This window comes from Cervus elaphus, chromosome X, assembly GCF_910594005.1.
Source record: "Cervus elaphus chromosome X, mCerEla1.1, whole genome shotgun sequence".
Classification (NCBI taxonomy): domain Eukaryota; kingdom Metazoa; phylum Chordata; class Mammalia; order Artiodactyla; family Cervidae; genus Cervus; species Cervus elaphus.
In genome coordinates, this window is record NC_057848.1 from 122,445,578 (window position 1) to 122,465,669 (window position 20,092).

Sequence of the window (20,092 nt, forward strand, 5' to 3'; positions counted from 1 at the left end):
ATGAGCTCTTCCGGGGCGCGGATAGGCGCCGGAAGTCCTGCGAGTCCCGCCCTGCTCCGTCTCCGGCCCAGTTCCAGTTGTCTGGCTGGCTGTTACAGGACTGGGATGGCAGAGCTGGACCTGAGGACGAGAGGCATGTTGCCGTTTGGGGCTTTTTAGAGCATACAGTTTTTCTCCGAGTTTTATGCCTTTTCCCGAAGGGGTCGAATAGCTGCCCTGGTTAGTGGCGAGGTTTGGCGCAGTCGCTGGCTGTGCATGCTGACGGCGTTTCGGTCTTGTTTTGCTCTCGCTCAGTCTGGAGCATGTGGCAGCGCACGGATATTCGCAGAAATGCATGCAATTCATGTCCAGGGAGAGGTCTCTGAGTTAGCTGTCTCTCCCTGGAGACTAACCTGTGCCAGGGAGCCTGGGCTTGTGTATCACTACGTGTTGCAACACAGGTCCTATTTCGGTACATGATGTTCTTGAGTTATTAAAGGTTCTCTTTCCGTTTAGGGATTTTGTATTAGGTTGGTAAGTGTCGAGTGGTTTGGGCGTCAGTCTCCATGGTGTGAAGTATCTGTGCAGTTCTCATTTGTTTCTGTCTTGAAGACTTTGGTCTGTTTGGAGGGTCTTTGTCACAGCGTGTATGGTGATGGTCTCAGTTGTGTTTGAGGGTCTGAAACGAGTTGTGTGCTCTCTGTGCAGAGATTCAGTGAGCTCTTTTTGGTGTCTCTGGGTATCTATCTGGGCTGTCTGGAGTCTCTGTGTCAGAAATAAAACCTCTTATGTTCTTGGCTGTGAGGTCTCTGTCCGGGAACTGAGGGTTTGGAAGCTGGCAGATATGATTCTGAGGCCTGGAACCTGACATGCTGACTGTGTGTTGTTGAGTGTATCAGTTGTCTCCTGGAATCTCAGTTTGTCCATAATTAATACAATGGGGCCAGTGCCCATCTTGGAAGCTACCTGTGCATGTTAGCAATGTGTGTAACGGGCCTGGCTCCAGACTATCCTTCAGCAAATGTTTTCTGAGCACCTGCCATAGACCTGAGCAATTTTGGAGGAGTTTGGGACAGGACAAATCCAACCAAGTCTGTCATTTCATAGACTTGGTGGTCAGTAAATAATCAAGGATGGCAGGCACTATGAAGAAAGATAATGCTAGATCAGGGGAAAGGGTATATGTAGGTATGATGTTATTATATTATTCAAAGTAAGGAGGGAAAGTCTCCCTGAAAGATGGCAAGTAAGCAGAGACCTGGAGGAAGTGAGGGAGCAGGCCATGGGGATATCTAAGGGAAGAGCATTCCAGGCAGAAGGAACAACAAATGCAACTGTCCTGGCATGGAAATCCACTTGGCGTGCTCCTGAATGTCAAGGAGTCCTGTGATGCACAGGATTTGGCATATAGCACTCATTGAAAGGGGTCTGGTTGCTGCTGTCTCTGTTTCTCTCACAATTTGTGATCATCCGCATTTCACAGATGAAGGACTGAGGGCTCCAACGTGTGCCCTACACCTTCTCTCCTACCTATCCCTGAAATTAGGAGTGAGACCTTCTGGTCCATCATGAGAGAGAGAGAGAGAGAATGAGTGTCCCAGCTGCAGGGATGTCACACTGAATGTCAGCCAAGCAGCAGAGATCGGTTATGATGTGGGAATCATGCCTCGTAACATTCGTACTCTTGATGGAGGGCAGGACTTAAGAAGGAAAAGGGAACTGGGGCAAAGGACAGAGGCAGAAAGGGAAGTTGGAGGACACTGAGAAAGAAAGAAAGCAAGAACAACTGACTTCATCACATTGCTTGGGTTTGGCCCAGTTCACGTTGATTGGCTGACTGTATTATGACATACTCACCTTTTCCTGTCCCTACCCTTTCTTTCCCTTCCCTTTTTTTTTTTTTTTTTCCCTTCCCTTTTTTGTGCCTGAGCAAGTCAGTCCTAAAGCCGTTAGGTGTTGGCCAGGCAAGGCATGTATATGTGTAAAGGAGCATCCCTGCCTGGAGAGTCAGAGCCCAAGGTGGAAAGAAGGATATCGCTGGGGATTGAGTGTGAAGGAGGCTAACTGCTTCATGGATTCAAGGTTGAGTGAGGTGTGGAAGTCAAGGGCAAGGGATGGTTCTGCATAGATTGTGAGGAGCACCCTTTCATGGAGGAGGGATCACTTATATGCATTGGGATTCATCAACTCATCAACTATTCACCAAATACATAAGAATGCTGAGAGCCATGTCTTTCATTTTTGGAAAAGGGAATTTCCAGTATGGAAAGGAAGTAACCTAGAACAAATCTGAGGAATTCTACTGGGATTAAAGGTCTCCATGCAGACTTCTTGTATTCGATAGGTGTGCATATGTGGCTAGACTGATATGTAACTATAGATGTGTGTCTATGTGTTTGTGTGTGTGTGTGTGTGATTGTGTACACACATATATTCCCAAGTTACTGGAAAAAGCAACATTCCAATGGCTATAATTACACCAGTCCCCAGACCCTAGCTTCTGAACACCTTTCTCCACTAAATGATGGGTTCCCAGGCTGAGGAAGGAAAGGATAAATGAGCCTGGGTCACCTTGTCATGTCAGTAACAAGGGAAAGTTCAAGAATGATGGGGACATATCAGAGGGACACAGAATATAGCTTGAATGCTCTCCCACCGGACACACGAAGTACTCTTATTTTGTCCACCTTTTTTGAGGTATTATTGACATATAACCTGTAAGTTTAAGATGCCAATGTGATGATTTGATACACACATATTTGGCAAAACGATTACCACAGCAGGGTTGGCACTTTGTGCCCTCACATAATCCTTTTTAAAAACTGTTGAGGAAATAACATCTCAGATCTACCCTCTTAGCTTTCACTGTATTCTACAGTTTCGTTAATTATACTCACCATGCTATACATTGGATCCATGCAACTTATTCATCTCATACCTGGAAGTTTGTACCCAGTATTTAACATTTTGCGCAGGCCCTGGAAACCACCATTCTAGACTCTTGGAAATTTCTGTAAGTTTGACTTTTTTAGATTCTGCACGTAAGTGAGAACATACAATATATGTCTTTCTCTCACTTTTTTCACTTAGCATAAAGCCTTTGAATTCCATTCATGTTGTTGCAAAAGGCAGAATTTTCTTCCTTGTGACTGAATAATATTCCATTGTATATCTCACATTTTCTGTTTTCAAATTAATTTATTTTAATTGGAGGATAATTACTTTACAGTATTGTGATGTTTGTGTCATACATCAACATGAAGTGGCCATAGGCATTCACGTGTCCCCCCATCCTGAACGCCCCTCCCACCTCCCTCCCCACTCTATCCCTCTGGGTTTGCCCAGAGTACCGGCTTTGAGTGCCCTGCTTCATGATTGGACCTTAACACTGTCTCCTTTGCTGCCCTGCATGTAGGGTCATTGGTACCATCTTTCTAAATTCCATATATAAGCGTTAGTATAAAGTATTTCTCTTTCTCTTTCTGACTTACTTCACTCTGTGTCATAGGCCCCAGGTTCATCCACCTCATTAGAACTGACTCAAATGCATTCCTTTTTATACTTGAGTAATATTCCATTGTATATGTACCACAACGTCCTTCTCCGTTCGTGTGCCAGTGGGCATCTAGGTTGCTTCCAGGTGCTAGCTATTGTAAACAGTGCTGCGGTGAACATTGGGGTCCATGTGTCTGTTTCACTTCTGGTTTCCTCAGGGTGTATGCCCAGCAGTGGGATTGCTGGGTCACATGGCAGGTCTATTCCCAGTTTTTAAAGGAATCCCACACTGTTCTCCATAGTGGCTATACCAGTTTGCATTCCCACCCACTGTGTAAGAGGGTTCCCCTTCCTCCACACCCTATCCAGCCTTTGTTGTTTGTAGACTTTTTGATGGTGGCCATTCTGACTGCTGTCACCACGTTTTCTGTATCCATTCATCCCTTCATAGACACATGGTTGCTTACAACTTTTGGTTGAAGATGCAAAGTAAATTTCAGGTTAATGTCACTCCTCCAATGTTGTATTTCAGAATCATTTGGCTATTCTAGTTCATTTGCCTTACCACAGAAATGTTATCCTCAATTAGTCTATATGTACGAAAAAGTCCTGCTGGAATTTCTGACTGGAATTGTGTGAAATTGATGGATGTGTATGGGAACTACTGACATCCTAATTATATTGAATTTCTCAACCCATGAACACACCATGTGCCCCCATTTTGTTAGGTCTTATTTAAGGAACCACATTGCATTACCTTTTCTGGCATTGTTTATCAAATCTAATTCTCATATATCAAGTTCTGAAGATCTGAATCTGATGAAGATATGAAAATATTAGTAGCCCGACATTCATCAGTAATGCTTTATTTCTTATGTAGTTTTAACATTGCCCGTTTATTGTGTTTCTTATTTTTTCTGCTAATGTTCATGATTGTTTAATCCAAGGGTGATGGTATGGGTATTTTCTGGGGTAAATCGTAAGATGTTCAGCTGTGTTTTGGGATGGAGAGTCTGAGGACAGGGGCACAGGGGAGAGAGAGCAGAGTAGGGGTGGGGGAGGTGAACGCGTGGGGGCAGGGACGGGGGGCTGCTAGTACAAGCGGAAACAGAAGTGAAGAGACACAGGAGGAAGAGCTCCCCTTCTGCACCGTGTGTAGCTCTCCGTACATATACGCATAATGAAGTCTTTGAGTACTCATAGCAACACGGTGAGGTGAGCATCTTTAATGCTATCATCCCTTTTGTCAGCTGAGGAGCAGAGACACGAAGATGTTAGTGGGTGAATGCATCTGCACAAAGTGACCTAGCTGGCAAGAGCTGAGTCAGATTGGTGCGCAGGCCAGAGAGAAACAGCCAGGTGTGGGATCTGACCCGCAATCTGGAATACAGTGCAGTGTCTGGTGTACTCTGGTTCAAAAGGCAGATCTACATGTCCATCCGCATGAAACATTACTATGCATCTGTGTATGGATTGAACACAGTGTCTCCTAAGTGCGTGAAAGACCATGGGGTGTCATGTCAACATGCACACATCACAGAGAACCATTCCTGGTCCATACTGAGGTCTAAACAGTGCTTCCTCTGACCAACATTAGTGGAGCACCCTCATCATTATGGAAAGTAGCATAAGCATAGTATAATATAATGATACACAGACAGAGCAACAGATACAGTATCATGAAGACGTTACCTCACCCATCTCCTGATTTTCTTAAATGCAGAGAACAAAACCTGGAAGGCAATAGACCACATACTAAGTTTTTTCTCTGAAGTGTGACATTGTATATAATTTCCAAATAACATTTTATTAGTATTGTAATTTGTTGTACCTTCTTTGTTACATAGGCAGTTTTTCTATTATAATTGAACAATGTACTTTCTGAAGACTCGTTCTCCTCAGGTATCTTGAGGTTTCAGCATAAAAAACTTGTGTTTGTATCCCTGCCAGGTGAAAACCCAATTGGCGCACTGAAGTGAGAAGTAATATCATTGGTACAGTAGGTGGGGGGCTGTGGGGAGTAGAGAGGTCCTGATGGAAGGCTAGGTAAGCCTGCAATCATTCTGAAAAAGGTCACTGACTCCATAGGCCCAAACCAAAGAACAGCTCACAGGTCCCAAGGAAGACACTGGTGTTCTGTCCACGGAAATGTCTGTGTTAGGACTTTCAGACCTTTGCTCTTTTGGCTCCCATGATGCAGTGCAGTGGCTTGTGGTGCTTATAACACAGTCCTGCTTTGAGCCAGGCTGTGGATGAGAATCAGAGCCTCCCCTGCAGCACCGCCCCCTTTGTGGGCGATCTGGAGCCCTTTTGTGATATCTGGGAGTGGACAGATTCTGAAGAGAAAGGAGAAAGAAGATACATGGCGCAGGGCGTACATGCAGCCACCCCGTGCATGTGGTGCTAGAGATGCAGGGGCAGCTTCTTAGAGGGACCAGGTGGGGATGAGCAGAGTTGGATTCGGTGACTCAGGAAGAAATGTGGAAGTGAATGTAAAGGGAGAAAACACATTGAGACGGGTAAACAGCTCCAACTCCCATTTCTGTAGCAGGGTAGGTGCTCCATGACTGTTGTGAGAAGGCTGCCTGGTCTGAGCTCTGGGAGGGAGTGATGAGCATTCTAAGGACCCGCCATCAACCCTAAGCAGGGGGCGCTGAGTGTGTGAAGACAGAAGTCTCAGCCTTCACCACTGACAGACACAGAAAGCTTCTTAGCCCCGCTGAGTGTGGGGCGGTGGCACCTTAGGGAAGCTCAAAGGGAAGGTGGAGGTGGTGGTTCAGTCACTCAGTCATGTCCGACTATTTACGACCCCATGGCCTGCAGCGCACCAGGCTCCTCTGTCCTACACTATTTCCCTGAGTTTGATCAAATTAATGTCCATTGTGTTGGTGATGCTGTCTAACGATCTCACCCTCTGTCGCCCCCTTCTCCTCCTGCCTTCCATCTTTTCCAGCACTAGGGTGTTTTCCAATGAGTCAGCTATTCTCATCAGGTGGCCAAAGTATTGCAGCTTCAGCATCAGTGCTTCCAGTGAGTATTCAGAGTATTCAGTATTCATTTCCTGTAGGATTGGCCGGGTTGTTCTCCTTACTGCCCGAGGGATTCTAAAGCATCATCTCTCTAGCACCACAATTCGAAAGCATCACTCAGCCTTCCTAATGATCTGACTCACACATCTGTACACGGCTACTGGAAAAATCATGGTTTTGACTCTGCAGACTTTTGTCAGCAAAGTGATGTCTCTTCTTTTTAATATGCGGTCTATGTTCATCATGGGTTTCCCCGGGGGCTCAGCGGTAGAGAATCTGTCTGCAATGAAGGGGAATTCGGACACCTGGGTTCAATCCCTGGGTCGGGAAGGTTCCCTGGAGGAGGCCATGGCAACCCACTCCAGTATTCTCGCCTGGAGAATCCCCTGGACAGAGGAGCCTGGCGGGCCTTGGTCCATGGGTTCGTAAAGAGTATGCTGAGAGACATCACCTCCCAAACAGAATCTCTGGCCAATGGGCTGTCTCTCTAGCTTTACTCATCTCAAGTAAAATCTGTTCCCTGGGCTCAGAAGCCACGTGAGATAACGAAGGAAACTTGAGGCAGTGGTGCTTTAAGCAGCAATTTGGTGCGAGATCTTTATTCATTTGGGCCACGTGACTGCAGGGAATGAAATGGGTAGGGTGATGAAGGAAATGAGATGATGAATTTATTGGCCTGGCCACCTCCCTGCCCCCAGGTAGCCGACTTCAGTAGGGCTGGCTGGTGTCAACGGCGAGTTTATAGGCTCACTTGTAACAACATCCTGTGTGTGCTATGAGGAACTTGGTGGGCAAATCAGACAGCATGGCCAAATACTCATTTCTCAGAGTGGATGGAGGGAGACAAGAGGAAAGAATGATGAACCATGGGTTAGTTGTGGGTCAGTTTCTAAAATCTCAGTATTTCTTCACAAGATGTGTGTGTGTGTGAATTCTTTTCTTTATCTGAGAATTGGCTTTCTAGGTGAGGAAATTTCGTGAGAGACTCCTTGTGACATGTGACAAGAGGTTGGGAGTGAATTGGGTTAAGGTCATTTTCCAAGTGTTTCACACCAAGTCTTTGTTTAAGGGGATAGTAGTGGTATTAAAGAACTGAACGAAGTGGTTAAAATACAGGTTTCAGTTCCTGAAATGTGAAGAGACTCTGGGATGTGTGTTCTTCCTAGCCTGTGGTCACAGGCACTCATAAACTCATAGGATTTGAACCGTGTCTTCCTAATGGCTTTTGCTTTCTGCCCTTGTATGTGGTGGAGGCCCCAGTTCCGGTGACTAAAGTTCCTAAGGAACACTTTTCTGAGAAAAGAGGCTGTCTAGAAAAAAGCAGTGCCTGGGAACGTGATCTAAAAATTTAATATAGCCTGTGGTGTAATTTTTGTTAGCTTCACCCAAGATATGATCATTCAAAGATCTAGAGAGATGCACCTGCTTTGGTATCTACCATTGGATTTTTCAAATGAACATACAGAAGATTGGCCTGGTTTTCTTTCTTATTATTTATTTATTTATTGGTGGCTGCACTGAGTCTTTGTTCCTGCACGAGGCTTTCTCTAGTTGTGGAGTAGAAGGACTACTCTCTAGTGGCGGTGCATGAACTTCTCGAGTTTTCTTGTTGAGGAGCATGGACTCTGGGCTCGAGGGCTTCAGTAGTCGAAGCAGGTGGGTTCAGTAGTGACACACAGTATTGGTTGCCCTGCGGCATGTGGAACTTTCCTGGACTAGGGACTGAATGCCTTCCCTGTTGGCATTGGCATGTGGGTTCTGTTTTATTTTTTTAATCATTAATTTATTTTACTCGGAGGACAATTACTATACCGTATTGTGATGGTTTCTGCCATATATCAACATGAATCGGCTGCAGGTATACATGTGTCCTCCCCTCCTGAACCCCCATCCCACCTCCCTCCCCACCCTATCCCTCTGGGTTGTCCCAGAGCACCGGCTTTGGTTGCCCTGCTTCATGCAATGAACTTGCACTGGTCATCTGTTTTACATATGGGAATGTGTATGTTTCACTGTTATTCTCTCAAATCATCCCACCCTCACCTTCTCTCCCCAAGTCAAAAAGTTTGTTCTGTACGTCTCTGTCTCCTTTGCTTCCCTGCATGTAGAATCGTTGCTACCGTCTTTCTAAATTGCATAAATATGCATTAGTAGAAGTGTTGTCTTTCTCTTTCTGACTGACTTCTCTCTGTATAACAGGCTCCAGGTTCATCCACCTCATTAGCACTGATTCAAATGTTTTCCTTTTTATAGCTGAGTAATATTCCTTTGTGTATATGCACCACAGCTTCCTCATCCATTCATCTGCTGATGGACGTCTAGGTTCCTTCCATGTCCTAGCTGTTGTAAATAGTGCTGCTGTGAACATTGGGGTACATGTGTCTGTTCACTTCTGGTTTCCTCGAGGTGTATGCCCAGCAGTGGGATTGCTGGGTCCTGTGGCAGTTCTGTTCCCAGTGTTTTAAGGAATCACCACTCTGTTCTCCATAGTGGCTGTATCAGTTTGCATTCCCGCCAACAGTGGAAGAAGGTTCCCTTTTCTCCACACCATCTCCAGCATTTATTGTTTGTAGACTTTTTGATGATGGCCATTCTGACCCGTGTGAGATGATACCTCATTGTGGTTTTGATTTGCAGTTTTTTAATAATGAGTGATTTTGAGCATCTCTTCATATATTTGGTAGCCATCTCTATGTCTTTGGAGAAATGTCTGTTTAGATCTCCTGCCCCCTTTTTATGGGGTTGTTTGTTTTTCTGGTATTGAGCCGCATGGGCTGCTTGTATATTTTGGAGATTGCTTCTTTGTCAGTTGTTTCATTTGCTGTTATTTTCTCCAATTCTGAGGGCTGTCTTTTCACCGTGCTTACAGTTTCCTTCATTGTGCGAAAGCATTTAAGTTAAATTTGGTCTCTTTTGTTTATTTGTGTTTTTATTTCCATTACTCTTGGAGGCGGCCCATAGAGGATCTTGCTGTGATTTATGTCAGAGAGTGTTCTGCCTATGATTTCCTCTTAAGAGTTTTATAGTTTTTGGTTTCACATTTAGATCTTTAATCCATTTTGAGTTTATTTTGTTGTGTGGTGTTAGAAAGTGCTCCAGGTTCATTCTTTTACACGTAGTTGAGCATTTTCCCCAGCGTCATGTGTTGAAGAGACTTTGTTTACGCCATTGTATATTTGTGCCTCGTTTGTCAGAGATAACCTGTTCATACGTGTGTGGATTTATCTCCGGGTTCTCTATTTTGTTCCATTGATCTATATTTCTGTCTTTCTGCCATACTGCCTTGATGACTGTCTTGATGACTGTAGCTTTGTAGTATGGTCTGTAGTATAGTCTGAAGTCAGGAAGGTTGATTCCTCCAGGTCCATTCTTCTTTCTCAAGATTGCTTTGGGTATTCAGAGTCCTTACTGTTTCCATACAAACTGAGAAATTATTTGTTCTAGTTGTGTGAAAAATACCTTCGGTAGTTTGATCGGGATTGTGATGAATCTACAGATTGCTTTGGGTAGTAGAGTCATTTTCACTGTACTGATTCTTCCAATCCAAGAACGTGGTACACTTCTCCATCTCTTTGTGTCATCTTTGATTTCTTTCATCAGTTTTTTTTTTATAGTTTTCTGTATACAGGTCCCTTGTTTCTTTTCGTACAATTATTCATAAGTATTTTATTCTTTTCATTGCAATGGTGAATGGGATAGTTTCCTTAATTACTCTTTCTGATTTTTCCTTATTATTTTATAGGAATGGAATGGATTTCTGTGCATTCATTTTTTATGGCAGGCACATTTTTTACATTTTTTAAATTTCTTTATATTAGTTGGAGAGTACTTTACAATATTGCAGGCACATTCTTAATCAGTGGACCACCAGGGAATTCCTGGCCTGCTTGTCCTTGGGTGTGCAGCTCTCTGGGCTCTGACACATGGAGAGATTCCAGTCAGCTGGAGAGTGGTAAACAAAGTATTCTGTATGTAGCCATATGGTGGAATAGCATAAATGGATGAAAAGTGATGAACTTCTGCTTTCTGCTGTCACGTGGGTGAGCCTGCAAAGCATTACGCTAAGTGAAAGAACCCAGACACAAAAGGCCACTTCCTGCAGGAGTCCGTTGATATGAAATGCCCAGAAAGGGCAAATCTACAGAGAGGGAAATCAGACGAGAGGATGCCTGGGCCTGCCCATCCATGAGACACCCCAGGGAACATTGGCCTGGGGCTACTAGCAGGTCTGCAGTGCTTATGGGACATCTGAGTGCAGATGGCGTATACGTCTCAGCGTGTGGTGGAAGTGGGGCCCCGTTGGGACGTCTTAGGTAGATCTGGTGATAGGAAAAACCATCAGCATAGAGGGATACTAATGAAAACAAGTCAGATGGGTAAAAGCTGTGGGGGGTGACGTGGTCACCCAAGGATTATGTGTAGAATGGAAGAGCACGGGGCAGAGGTGGGAAACCAGAGGAAAGCAAAACCAAGGTTTAGGAGGGGATCAAAGTAAATGGACACACAAGGAGTCTTAGAAGTAATGGACTGAGAGGGAGGAGGAAAGCCAGCATGTACTTCTGTCAGAGACTCTGACCAAGGAAAGTGTTTTTGAAGGCGGAATGTGTCTATGGCCAATACAGCACCGGGTACTACGGTTTGGCCCATGGAGCTCTTGGGATACGTTAGCAAGGGGATGTTGTGTGGATGGGCACTCAGAGGAAGAATCAAGAGGTAACCAGATAAGGATGGTCCTGGAGTCTGTACTTTCAAGAAGCATGGCTTGAAAGGAATCAAAGATGCAGTGTATTGGAAGTAGAGGTCTGTGTGCTTGCAGGGTATGCTATTTTCTGTTCTCCAAACCAAAGAGACCAGGATGCCAGTTCCAAAAGAATCATCAGGACTGTTGACTAGAAGACGGAATGGAGAATTGGAATGATCTTCACAGGTGAGTATTCACGTTGAAGTCAAGGGAGAGTGGTGATTTCAAAGCAGCATTGGAGTTCCAGGAAGACCTTCCTCTCCCTCTTAGCCCCACTGTACCTCTGTGACCCATGGTCACAGGAAGAGCCAGGGTGGTGGTGGGGGGCATGGGTTGCTAGGATCACAGTCTCAATGTATGTTCCTCAGATTCCATGGACACTTTAGTGTATTTGTTCTCCCTGGCTGATCTGATCTTCCTCATGAGTGTTCACCCTTCATACTGGTTAATAACCAGAAAACTCCTATTGACGTTGCTTCTAACTTGGAAAGTGTGGTTGCATGCAACCAACTGAACATCCATAGATACAAATGCTCAGTCTATTTTGATGAAAATGCTCTCTACTTCTTTCAGCCATGGAGCAGGGGTATGTCACTTACAAGGCCTGTGGTAATGTGGGAGGGGTCGTCTATAATACAGCATACCTTTGTTCCTCACAGTGGCCTCAGCAGTCCCTGAGGGAAAGATGACTGTCCTCTCCTGGCTCCAGCTGTTGATGCTCACCTGCACCGCCCTTGGGTTGGGGTGGTGAAACTTGCATTTCTGTCTCCCTCCTCTTGCTGTGGATCCAGTGCTCCCTGGCTGACTGAGCCTCAGCCACTCTGCAGGCATCTTCAGACCCCTCTGAATCTGGGTCTCATCGTCCAGCCCACCCCTGGGCAGGGATGTCCACTCCTCAGCCTCAATTGCAAGGTTTCCTAGCCCATTGGCTGCTTAGGTTTCGTCTGGATTCAGTCCCTTTCCACATTTCTCCCTCAGGTGATGCAGAGCCCTCACTTGGATCTCACCTGCTGCAAAACAGGCACCAAGATCAGCTCCAGGAAAAGAAATTCCTAAACGACAGCCACCCATCTGCCCAAAGACTCCGTTCGGTCATTGCGCAGTGTGCCCCCTGTGAGTCCCAAGTGGGAATGGGGTGGAATCCTCCTTGCCCTGGTCTTCCTCTTCATTTCTTGTCACACCTCCCTGTCTGAGCTCTCTCACCTCTGACTGCCACTGCCTCTGTGGGCCGTTTCCCCCTCTGTGACTGGGATGCTGTTTTCTTTGTTTGTCTTTCATTTGACCCAAGACTTCCCATACAATATCCAGGTCAAAGGGGGCATAGGGTAGAATGTGTCCCTTGTCAAGTACAGTTAGGATACTTTGGTGTCACATAAGCCCCAAGCCCCTGAAATATAAAAACAGGGATAAAAAACACAAGAATCAAATATGCCAAAGGTGCCTGAGATGTTGGCCAAGATGAGTGAGCACTGAAGAGTGTCTGCGGGATCAGGAAGTATGGATTTTAATGATGGGCTTGACAATGCCAGTTACAGTGGAATGACTGGGATAAAAGCTTCGTGGAAGGGGGCTGAGTAGAGAATATCTCAGCAGAATTTGAAGCAGTTTTGTTTTGAAGGGCAACAGGTGAAGTGCCAGTAGCTACAGAATAGGGTGGTAGAAGAGGATGGGTTTCCCCCTGTTTTGTGGAATGCTGCGGTGTAGAGGGAGCAGGGGCTGGTTCAGGCGAGAGGGGTGATAACTGTAGGTTGGAAGTCCCTGGGAAGGTGCAAGGCATGGGATCCCGGGCAGAGGTGAGGGGCTGGGTGCAGTCAGTAGGACTCGGGCAGACGGGCAACATACTGCCAGGGCAGAAACATGCACTTTGGGATTGGGAAACTTGAGAAATCCCACTGAGTTGCTGCTTGCTTCTCCGCCAATTATTGGCAGGTTGGGCTGGTGGTCATTATGATGGAGGAAGGTTACTACTGTGTAGTGTAGTAGTGTAGGTAGGTGAGAGTGAAAACGAACAGCTGGCCACGGGTTTAAGATAAAAAACTTATGTAAGGTTGTAAAGTTTGCTCCTCAACGCTCATGTGCTCAGACACAGGCAGGGAGTGAATAGTCAGGAGTCTGCAAGGATCCAATCCGATCGGGGAGGGGCCTGGCGGAAGGTATGGAAGGTCGTGTGGTAGTAGAGGTGAGCGTTTCCAGGATGTTCTGTTATCCGTGCACTGGCCCTAGAGCTAGGGAGCTGGAGGACAGGACAGCGTGTTGAGGGTGATGAGAGGGAAGAAGGCTAGAAACAGCAGACCATGAGGGGCGCGGTCTTTCCTGATGCCCGGGGCCGGGGTCGGTGGCGGGGAGACCGTGGGCAGGGGGATGCTCGGGTAGGGAGGAGGGGAACTTCGACGAGGACTGAGCGTCTCCGGGGTGACCGTGGGAGCCTCGTGGGCACTGAGGACGATCAGAAGATTGAGAGCGGAGGGAACAGTGAGTATAACACGGGAGGAACGCGTTCACAGGCCTGGGGTGGGCGGAAGGAGAAATACAGGGACTTGTACCAGTTCCGCACTTGTGGGCCTTCGGCAGTGGGCGACAGGACCCGGACATACACGGTCAGGTTCCTCACTGAAGACTCTGAAACGGGGTCGGAGAGAAAACTCTCAACCGGTCCCAGGAGACTGGCAGGGGCCTCACTGGGTTGCTCCGCGCAGGCCCAGAACCAGCCAATCGGAGCGCAGCCGTGCGCACCAAGCTCCGGAATTCTGAGACTGCCTGACTTCCTGCCCGAGTTTCCTTGGCTCCGCTAGCCTCTGGAGTCCGCGGTCCACGGGTGGTTTGACCGGGACACCGAGAGGTTACCTTCCTTTCTCTGGTCCTCATGAGAATCCCTCTTAACTTCCGTATACAGAGTGTCCAGTCCTCTCTGCGAAAATCCAAGAAAAACGTTGGCTTTTCTTCCGGGCTTCTGGCATTTTGGTTTCTGTGGTCTGTAGATGGCAGTGTGGCTCCAAGTGTAACCATCCTGTTTCTCCTCCGCCCTTCGCGGTTAAAAAAAACGGCACGAAACCTTTTGCCATAAGTAGCAGCTCCTAGTTTTCTCTGCTTGCACAGATTGGCTGGTTCAAACCTCGTCTGAGCCCTTCAGACAGCCCTTTGTGAAAACTTTGAACAAACCCATTGACACTGAAAATTACAATAAAATAATATAGGCTGATGTATTGAATAGTGGTGGAGAGAGTGAGTTCCTTGTCTTGCTTCTGATCCTACAGGAAATGTAGTATTTAAATAGAACTTTATAATGACAGTGAGTTTTGACTTGAAAATGTTTAAGTGACATGGAAATGAAAGTTGCTCAGTCCTGTCAGGTTCTTTAAGACCCCTTGGACAATAGAAGGGGAAAGACTAGAGCTCTCTTCAAGAAAATTAGAGATACCAAGGGAACATTTCATGCAAAAATGGACTCAATAAAGGGCAGAAATGGTAGAGACCTAACAGTAGCAGAAGATGTTAAGAAGAGGTGGCAAGAATACTCAGAAGAACTGTACAAAAATCATCTTCACGACCTAGATAATCAGGATGGTGTGATCACTCACCTAGAGCCAGACATCCTGGAATGTGCAGTCAAGTGGACCTTAGGAAGCATCACTATGAACAAAGCTAGTGGAGGTGATGGAATTCCAGTTGAGCTATTTCAAATCCTGAAAGACGATGCTGTGAAAGTGCTGCAGTCAATACGTCAGCGAATTTGGAAAACTCACCAGTGGCCACAGAGCTGGAAAAGGTCAGTTTTCATTCCCATCCCAATGAAAGGCAAAGCCAAAGAATGCTCAAACTACCACACAATTGCACTCATCTCACATGCTAGTAAAGTGATGCTTAAAATTCTTCAAGCCCGGCTTCAGCAATACATGAACCGCAAACTTCCAGATGTTCAAGCTGGTTTTAGAAAAGGCAGAGGAACCAGAGATCAAATTGCCAACATCCGCTAGATCATCGAAAAAGCAAGAGCGTTCCAGAAAAACATCTATTTCTGCTTTATTGACTGTGCCAAAGCCTTTGCCTGTGTGTATCGTAATAAACTGTGGAAAATTCTGAAAGAGATGGGAATACCAGACCACCTGACCTGCCTCTTGAGAAACCTGTATGCAGGTCAGGAAGCAACAGTTAGAACTGGACATGGACGAACAGCCTGATTCCAAATAGGAAAAGGAGTACGTCAAGGCTGTATATTGTCACCCTGCATATTTAACTTCTATGCAGACTTCCCTTCAGTTCGGTTCAGTCGCTCAGTCGTGTCCGACTCTTTGCGACCCCATGAATAGCAGCAAGCCAGGCCTCACTGTCGATCACCAGCTCTCGGAGTTTACTCAAACTCATGCCCATCGAGTCGGTGATGCCATCCAGCCATCATATCCTCTGTTGTCCCCTTATCCTCCTGCCCTCAATCTCTCCCAGCATCAGGGTTTTTCCAGTGAGTCAGCTCTTCGCATGAGGTGGCCAAACTACTGGAGTCTCAGCCTCAGCATCATTCCTTCCAATGAACACCCAGGACTGATCTCCTTTAGGATGGACAGGTTGGATCTCCTTGCAGTCCGAGGGACTCTCAAGAGTCTTCTCCAACACCACAGTTCAAGAGCATCAATTTTTCAGCACTCAGGTTTCTTCACAGTCCAACTCTCACATCCATACATGACCACTGAAGAAACCATAGCATTGACTAGATGGACCTCTGTTGGCAAAGTAATGTCTCTGCTTTTTAATATGCTGTCTTCGTTGGGCATAACTTTCCTTCCAAGGAGTAAGCGTCTTTTAATGTCATGGCTGCAGTCACCATCCACAGTGATTTTGGAGTCCAAAAAAATAAAGTCTGACACTGTTTCCACTGTCTCCCCATCGATTTCCCATGAGGTGATGGGACCAGATGCCATGATCTTACTTTTCTGAATGTTAAGCTTTAAGTCAACTTTTTCACTCTCCTCTTTCACTTTCTTCAAGAGGCTTTTTAGTTCCTATTCACTCTCTGCCATAAGGGTGGTGTCATCTGCATATTTAAGGTTATTGATATTTCTCATTCTTTTACAAGTGGTTGACCAGTTTTGGCCACAGCAATCAGAGCAGAATAAGAAGTAAAAGGAATCCAGATAGGAAAAGAAGAAGTGAAACTCGCGCTGTTTGCAGATGACATGATCGTCTACATAGAAAACCCTAAAGACTCTACCAGAAAATTACTAGAGCTAATCAACGAATATAGTAAAGTTGCAGGATGTAAAATTAACACACAAAAATCCCTTGCATTCCTATACACTAACAATGAGAAAACAGAAAGAGAAATTAAGGAAACAATACCATTCACCATTGTACCAGAGCTTTCTTATCCATTCGTCTGCTGATGGGCATCTAGGTTGCTTCCATGTCATGGCTATTATAAACAGTGCTTCGATGAACATTGGGTAAAGAGACACATGTACCCCTATGTTCACTGCAGCACTATTTACAACAGTTATGACATTGGAGCAACCTAGATGTCTATCAGCAGACGAATGGATAAGGAAGTAGTGGTACATATACACAATGGAATATTACTCTGCTATTAAAACGGAACACACTGGAATCAGTTCTAATGAGGTGGATGAACCTGGATCCTGTTATACAGAGAGAAGTAAGTCAGAAAGAGAAAGACAAATACTTATATTAAGGCATATATATGGAATTTAAAAAGCCGGTAGCAACGATTCTGCATGCAGGGTAGGAAAGAAGACAGAGACCTAAAGAACAGACTTTTCAACTCGGTGGGGGAAGTGGAGGGTGGGATGATTTGAGTGAATAACATTGAAACATATTCATTACCATATGTAAAATAGATGATCAGCGCAAGTTCAATGCATGAAGCAGGACACCCAAACGGCTGCTCTGGGACAACCCAGAAGGATAGGATGGGGAGGGAGGTGGTGGGACCCCCAATTCAGGAATGGGGGGACACATGTATAGCTGTGGCCGATTCGTGTTGATATATGGTAAAAAACCATCAGAATATTGTAAAGCATTCTTCTCCGATTAAAATAAATTAATGATTTTAAAAAAAAGAATCCACCTGCCAATGAAACGGGCAAGCATTCACCCCTAGTCCAGGAAGATTCCACGTGCAGCAGAGCAACTAGGACTGTGTGTCACACTCCTGAACCTTCCTGCTCCAACTACTGAAGCCATGAGCCTAGAGCTCATGCTCTGCAACAAGAGAAGTCTCTGCAATGAGAAGCCCGCGCACCACCGCTAGAGAGCAGTCCTTCTCCACAGCTAGAGAAAGCCCTCATGCAGCAACAAAGACTCAGTGCAGCCAACAATAAAGAAATCAATAAGAAAGAAAACCAGGCCGATCTTACTCTATGTTCATTTGGAAAATCCAATGGTAGATACTGAAGTAGGTGCATCTCTATATGCTTTGAATAATCATATCTTGGGTGAAGCTAACAAAAATTACATCTATGTTATGTTAAAACTCGGCTATGCTAAACCTCTATGATAAAACTGTAGCTAGGCTATGTTAAAACTTTAGATCGGCTTCCCAGGCACTGCTGTGTTCTAGAGAGCTACTTTTCTCAGAGAACTTACTTCGACACTTTAGTAACCGGAACTGCGGCCTCCAGCGTGTTGAAGGGCAAGAAACAAATGACGTTAGGAAGACACGGTTCAAATCCTATGAGTTGCCTGTGACGGACCACAGGCTAGGATGAACACACATCCCAGAAAGAGTCTCTTCACATTTCAGTAATTGAAACCTGTATTTCAACCACTTACTTCAGTGCTATAGGGAAACGGCCGTCCCCTTTAAAAAAAAAAAAAAAACACTTAGTGTGAAACATTTGAAACTGACCTTAACCCAATTCACTCCCAACCACTTTTCACATGTCACAAGGAGTCTCTCACAATGATATTTCTTCATATAGAAAGCCAATTCCCAGATAAAGAAAAGAATTCACACACACACCTTGTGAGGAAATACTGAGATTTTAGAAACTGACTCATAACTAACCTGTGGTTCATCATTCTTACTCTTCTTCTTCTCCCTCCATCCACTCTGAGAAATGAATATTTGGCCATGTTATCTGATTTGCCCACCAAGTTTCTCGAACCACACACCTGATGTTAATAGTGAGCCTACACACAAAGGCATTGATACCAGTCAGACATATCGAAGTCGGCTACCTGGGGGCAGGGAGGTGGCGAGGGCAATAAATTCATCATCTCCTTTCCTTCACCACCCCATCCCATTTCATTCCCTGCAGTCACGTGGCCCAAATGAATAAAGATAACACACCAAATCGCTGCTTAAATCACCACTGCCTCAAGTTCTCTTCGTTATTTCACGTGGCTTCTGAGGACAGGGAGCAGATTTTACTTGAGATGAGTAAAGCTAGAGAGACAGCCCATTGGCTAGAGATTCTGTTTGGGAGGTGATGTCTCTCAGTGTACTGCTTACCCACTGTGATGAATAAAGTAAAAGTCATCTTGGCTTGGCTCTGGTGCACGTTTTTCAGATGTTAGCCACTAGATGGCGAGCTAGAAAGTTACTTGAATACTTGATTCACGTTATCACTAGATTTTCAGTTCAGTTCAGTTGCTCAGTCATGTCCAACTCTTTGTGACCCCATGGACTGCAGCACGCCCAGGCCTCCCTGTCCATCACCAGCTCCCGGAGCTTACTCAAACTCATGTCCACTGAGTCGCTGATGCCATCCAACCATCTCATCCTCTGTTGTCCCCTTCTCCTTCCGCCTTCAATCTTTCCCAGCATCAGGGTCTTTTCCAATGAGTCGCTTCTTCACATCAGATGTTCAAAATATTGCAGTTTCAGTTTCAGCATCAGTCCTTCCAATGAATATTCAGGGCTGATTTCCTTTAGGATGGACTGGTTCGATCTCCTTACTGTCCAAGGGACTCTCAAGAGTCTTCTCCAACACCATAGTTTGACAGCATCAATTCTTTGGCCCTCAGCTTTCTTTATCATGTCTGTACATGACTACTGGGAAAACCATAGCTTTGACTTGACAGGCCTTTGTTGGCAAAGCAATGTCTATGCTTTTTAACATGTTTTCTAGGTTGGTCATAACTTTTCTCCCAGTAGACTTTAAGGGAATTGTATTACCCAGCATAACGGTGTTGGGGGGGGGGGGGGGGCAATTTCTTCCTCCAGTCAGTTGAAAAAGCTTAAGAGCATGGACGGAAGCTTCCTGAGCATGAAACAGTTTAGCCTCAAGACTACAGCCTGAGAAACTTTGCATGAAACTCAAACTTGCTAGCCTGTTCTGCAGATTTGGTCCTCTAGACTGCAACCTGGGTTTCCAGCCAGCTGACTGATATCTAAGGATATCAGAACTGTCAGCACCCACGAGCCCATGATCCAATTCCCTAAAATAAGTCTCTCTCTATTGGCTGTGTTTCTCTGGAGAAGCCTGACTAATACACCCCCAATATATCACATCTTTCTCAATCCAATCCAAAGACATTGAGTCACTGTATCATCCCACACCAGATGCTGTGCATTAAAGAAGCTGATAGACAGAGGTTACAGCCATTTATTTAGTGCCTTCCACCTGCCAGGTCATGGGCGCTAGGTGTTTAAATTACATCTGTTATCTCCACTAGGTCTCCCAATAAACCTCACCAACAGGTACAGTTATTGCCATTTTACAGATAAGGAATTTGAGGCTGAAGGAGAGTGACTGGGCTGGTAGGGCCTGCACTGGAACCCAGCTTGAGTGTAAACTGTGAACTGTGGGATGGAGGGAGATGACATGGGGAGAGGAGTTTGGGCACAGGTCGCAGATCATTTCTGTGCCATTAGGGGAGCAGGGAAACATCACAC

General features: G+C 45.5%; 1 protein-coding gene and 2 long non-coding RNA genes across 8 annotated transcripts in view; 1 reads left to right on the plus strand and 2 right to left on the minus strand.

Annotated features, from left to right (window-relative positions):
- LOC122689036 overlaps window positions 1-20,092 on the minus strand; it is a 574,758-nt gene that overhangs the window by 168,995 nt on the left and 385,671 nt on the right. The gene's annotated exons all lie outside the window — the stretch shown is intronic.
- The window catches only part of LOC122689024 (X antigen family member 5-like), a 73,687-nt gene that overhangs the window by 16,188 nt on the left and 37,407 nt on the right, over window positions 1-20,092 (minus strand). The gene's annotated exons all lie outside the window — the stretch shown is intronic.
- LOC122689045 lies at window positions 84-13,581 on the plus strand. The gene is made up of 3 exons (XR_006339710.1): window positions 84-219; window positions 11,320-11,430; window positions 12,223-13,581. It is a non-coding gene; the product is annotated as an uncharacterized LOC122689045 (long non-coding RNA).